This window comes from Triticum dicoccoides, chromosome 3B, assembly GCF_002162155.2.
Source record: "Triticum dicoccoides isolate Atlit2015 ecotype Zavitan chromosome 3B, WEW_v2.0, whole genome shotgun sequence".
Classification (NCBI taxonomy): domain Eukaryota; kingdom Viridiplantae; phylum Streptophyta; class Magnoliopsida; order Poales; family Poaceae; genus Triticum; species Triticum dicoccoides.
In genome coordinates this window covers 848,797,756-848,802,729 of record NC_041385.1, presented here as the reverse complement: position 1 = coordinate 848,802,729, position 4,974 = coordinate 848,797,756, and the positions used below count along the sequence as shown (strand labels likewise).

General features: G+C 39.8%; 1 pseudogene; it reads left to right on the top strand.

Annotated features, from left to right (window-relative positions):
* The window catches only part of LOC119278900, a 9,744-nt pseudogene extending 4,770 nt beyond the window's left edge, over positions 1–4,974 (top strand).

Here is a 4,974-nt window from a genome sequence, read left to right as displayed (position 1 = left end):
GTGGATATATCCTTTGGGCGTGCGGGAACAGCCTTGGTGGTGGTGGGTGATGGGGGTGGTGGCCAGATACGGTGCTGACATTGGTTGGCAGTTGCGGGTCCGGCGAGGGAAGCATTTTTGCTTCTTCCCTGCCTGTCCATAGTGCCTATGGCTTGAAGCTCTTCTGGCCTTGGGTAGGCCGTGCAGGCTGCATGGACATCGACCAAGTCATTGGCACATACCAGGCGGGGCGGCTGATCTAGCCAGGTCCATTGGCAGCGAGCTTCCTGCCTGATAGTGCAGCTGCATGCATAAGGTCATAGGTTTCGGCGAGTTGTGGATAGTTTCGGTGATGAGGTTTGCTTGCGAAGAGTAACAATTTTTTTAATTATGGAGAGTTAATTCTATTGAGTTAGCCTATCCACCATTCTGATGATTTCACGTATGCCTGGTTTATGTTGGTTAAAGGCTTTCACTAGGCTAACTTAATCCACCGCAATCCAATCCAACTAACATTAATAATGTGCCCTTTGCACTGAATCAAACATAGCTACAATAGGGGATTCACATCCCTACAATGTAGTCGAAGAAAACTGCAAAGTTATGTAGCAAAAATATTTGTACTCATGGGACTGGGAGCAGGGATTCGGATTTCATCCGAGAATTTCACATTCAGGGCGAAATTCGTCAATCTCGCTCAGGCCCGGTAAAATTGTATACCAGCCAAAAAATTCGGCCTGTTTTAAGTTTCTGGCCCAGCCCAATTGACAATAGCCCACAAATGGCACCCCTGGTATAAAATTCTGGAACGTAGCTTCCAGATGCCCTAGTTTTCGTTTCTCCCTCACCCCTTCTTCGCATGACGGATAAAGGCTCATTAGCCAAGGGAGAGAGGGCAGCGCTGCCCCGGCCATCCTCCTTGTTCAAGTTCTCCTATGAATCGCGTGCACAAGCATTCCTCTTTCCCATCCGCGAACATCATGTCTGCAACCCGCAGAGCGTCACACCTTGAGTAGTTGTCGCGCAGCGCACAAGCAGAGGTGACCGATGCTCGGGATTTTGGGGTCGTCGTTGCCGTATGCTCGAGCAACCTCGACGTTGTTGGATCTATCCATTTTCTTGATTTCAAGGTCTTTTGTCAAATTTCAGTAAATTTTCGTTCAAATTTTGTTATTTTTTGGTTCAGAAATTCAATTTTATTATTGTTCATTTCGTTCGAGATTCTCCAAAAAAAATCTGAAATTCCGAAATTCGTCCATTTTGTTGAAGGGCGGTAAAATCTGCAAAACGAAACCCAAAATCTTGCTTGGGAGTAGCCAAGTAGGTACTTCCACCACAAATTATACTAGTTCAATGACTTCCTGATACTATTTTATCACTTTGGATATACTCTCGTAATTATCATGAGATACCTAAAGCAAACTTCACATTACAAATCCATCGCAATATACTAGCATAAAAGGATATGTTGTAAAAAAGGGTATATGGTAGTGAATATTTCTCATGCAGTTCTGTTAGGTGTATGAGGCGTGGGAGTACATGTTACCATGACTATATAGTACTCCATCGGAAATGCTTGTCGGAGAAATGGATGTATCTGGACGTATCCATTTCTCCGGTAAGTATTTCCGGACTGAGGGAGTATTTCTTACTGCTCAGAGAATGTACTCCCACACTTACTATACTAACTGGATAATCTTATTGTACATTTTGTAAATACTCCGCTAATCATATAATATATATGAAAGTGGATCTAAAATTTAAGCATAATACACTCTTTTTATAAGCATTAATTGTGTCCTTGTGTTTAGGTTTCTCAGGAAGGAAGGAATTCAACGGAAGAAAGGTCCATCCCATTTGAAGTCTCTGCTGGTGTTAACATCTCTACACATAAGAACATCCTCACTCGAACGGAGACAATGGCTACACTAGAGGAATCTCGTCTCATCGGAAGAGGGAATTAAAAAAAGGGAATCATCAAACTAATCTCAAGTAAAGATCTCCAGCAATTTCGTGTGATCTCCTTGTGGGGCATGGGTGGCATTGGGAAAACAACACTAGTGAGAGATATCTATCAAAGCCAAGAGATTAGTAGCATGTTTGATACGCGTGCTTGTGTCACAGTCATGCGCCCTTTCAACTCAGAAGCACTCCTTGGGAGCTTAATTATGCAATTCGGGGATAAAAATGAGACAAATTTAAGGAGATGTTTAGAAGGAAAGAAATATTTGCTTGTTCTTGATGATCTGTGGTCCATACTAGAGTGGGATGCTATAAAAGACTATTTGCCAGAAACTGCAGCAAGCTGCATAATAGTCACCACAAGGCAAGAGAATATTGCCAAGCACTGCTCAAAGGATGAAAGAAACATATACAAGCTCAACCATCTGGGCCCTGATGACGCATGTGCCCTCTTCACCAAAAAGGTACAAATGAAGCAGTGTCATACCCAATGCCTCAACCTCTTATTTCTATTATAGTTACAGAATAAATATTGTCAATTTGTATATTTCTTTTTTAAAGGGCCAATTTGTTTATTTCTGTGAATACTAAACTGCTTTAAACTTCATAAACAATATCTTTATGTCCACTAGAAAATTGAAATTGCCATTCGTTTGAAATCTTATGCAATAGTTAGAATAAAACTCCCTCTGTAAAGAACTGCAGTACAAGATAGTGACATAAACGCTCTTATATTTCTTTACAGAGGGAGTACATATAAATATAAAAAGCTTTGGAATACATAAACTACGATTACAATAATGTGGAGACATGATAATTTGTATAGTTATAGTTAGGCCCAATCAAATTATTTGTAGATTTTGTAGCTGTCAAAGTGAAGTAGGATATCCCTGTTTCGCTAGCGAACAACAAAGAAGTAAGACAGTAGAGGTGGAAACAAAGGTCCGTCCTTTTTCTTGTGAATACTGCCTCAACATTTTTAATCCACTCGGATCTACCGCAATAAAAACACATGCTTCAGTAATCATGGAAGAACATTCGATCTGCTTGTAAGAAACTTTACTCAGTGTCTGATCGGCTGTATTTGGCTCAGTCCTCTTTAAATCAAGCCACTCTCTTAATCTAGATTTGAATTTAGATGGTTTGCAATTCTGCTTTTTTCTCGCATTGATATGGGAGTTTATAGAAAATCTATAAATAGTATATGTTATAATAAACTATATTATATTTATATATTTACATAAAAGGAAAACCATACATCTTTAAAGTACAAATTGATAATTTGGAGCATCCTGATATTTTCATTTCTTGAAATCAAGCATATTTCCATATCTCCTGCCATGCTAACCATACATGAATTGAAAGAATCTTTAACCGAACTACGCTTTTATTGAACAGAGAAACAAGGGTCCTAGAGTATGATTATTTATAATGTTAAAACATTGTGCTTGTAGCATGGCAACACCGCTATTAACCTCTATATTCCTAGTTTACTAGAAGAGTGCTGATGGGACAGAATATCATATGGATATATAATGAGATAACCTATTTGATCGGACCTAAGAATTATAGTAACTGGGCAATACATCTGATTAGAAGGAAAAAAAATCTTGTCTTTGAAACTCATAAATGGCTGACAAGCTCAAGTATATCATCCAAAACATTGGCATGCTTCGGCGTGCATGCATATGTATGTGGGATTTTTTTTGTCGTACTTTGTAAAAATGAAAATGTTTCATATGAAGCTCCTTTGAAATTCAGGCGCTACAGACGTACCACTAAGAAGGCTAAGGCAGGTTTTCCATCCTGCAAATGCAGTTGACAAGTATAGAGAAAATACAGCAAGCCATATGAGTTGTTACATTTAGTTTCTCTCGAATATATTACATTTATTTTTACATTCAGAATTTCGATTTTGCATGAGTTTTTGGTTTGTTCAAAGAAAGCAGTTGTTTTCAATGGGTTATTTTTTTAGATAGTAGGCATGTTGTCTGGCTTTATTTTGATGAAAGCCCCAATTACAGAGTAGGATTGGACGAAGTAAATCACCATTGCACCATGCATACGTTTCTAGGTGGGAGGGAAATATTTTTAGGGAAGAAAAGTGATGATGTACTAAGTGAAAAAGATGGATGAGGGAGAAGCCTATTAACTAACCAAAGGTGTTAGACAATCACAGTAGTGCTTATATGATTTCTTGTAGTGCTAAATGACATGATTGATACGGATTTCAGGTATTTAAGGAGACCATAAATTTGGATGAGCAATATCCGGAGTTGGTTGAACATGCAAAACTGATATTGAAGAAGTGCAGAGGACTTCCCCTTGCCCTAGTCACCATTGGTGGCTTCTTGGCAAGCCAACCAAAAACTGCTTTTGAATGGAGAAAATTGAATGAGCATATCAGTGCTGAGTTGGAGATGAATCCAGAACTTGAGATCATAAAAGCAGTCCTTATGAAAAGCTACGATGGTTTACCCTATCACCTCAAGGCTTGTTTCTTGTATCTTGCCATCTTTCCTGAAGACTACATGATTCTGCGGAGACGCTTAGTGCGTCGGTGGATTGCAGAGGGTTACTCAAGTGAGGTGCGTGGCAAGTCTATGGAGGAAGTATTGGACGGTTACTTCATGGAACTTATAAGCAGGAGCATGATTATGCCATCTCGACAGTCAATTTGTAGCAAGAAAGGAATTGACTCCTGCCATGTCCATGATCTCATTCGTGAAATTGCCATCTCAAAGTCTATGGAGGAGAATCTTGTTTTCACATTGGAGGAAGGGTGCAGCTTAAACAACCAAGGCATTAGGGAACCTGAGACAACTCCAGACACTAGATATTTCTGGCACGAGGATAACAAAGCTACCAAGGGCCATCATCAAACTTGTGAAGATGCAGCGCATTCTTGCTAGTGGCAGACAATGGACTTCAGATGGTGTTGAAATGCCAAGAGGGATTTGGAAACTGAAGTCCCTGCACACACTGCGTACCGTGCACATCTCAGTGGGAAAGGCTGTTCTAAAAGATATAAAA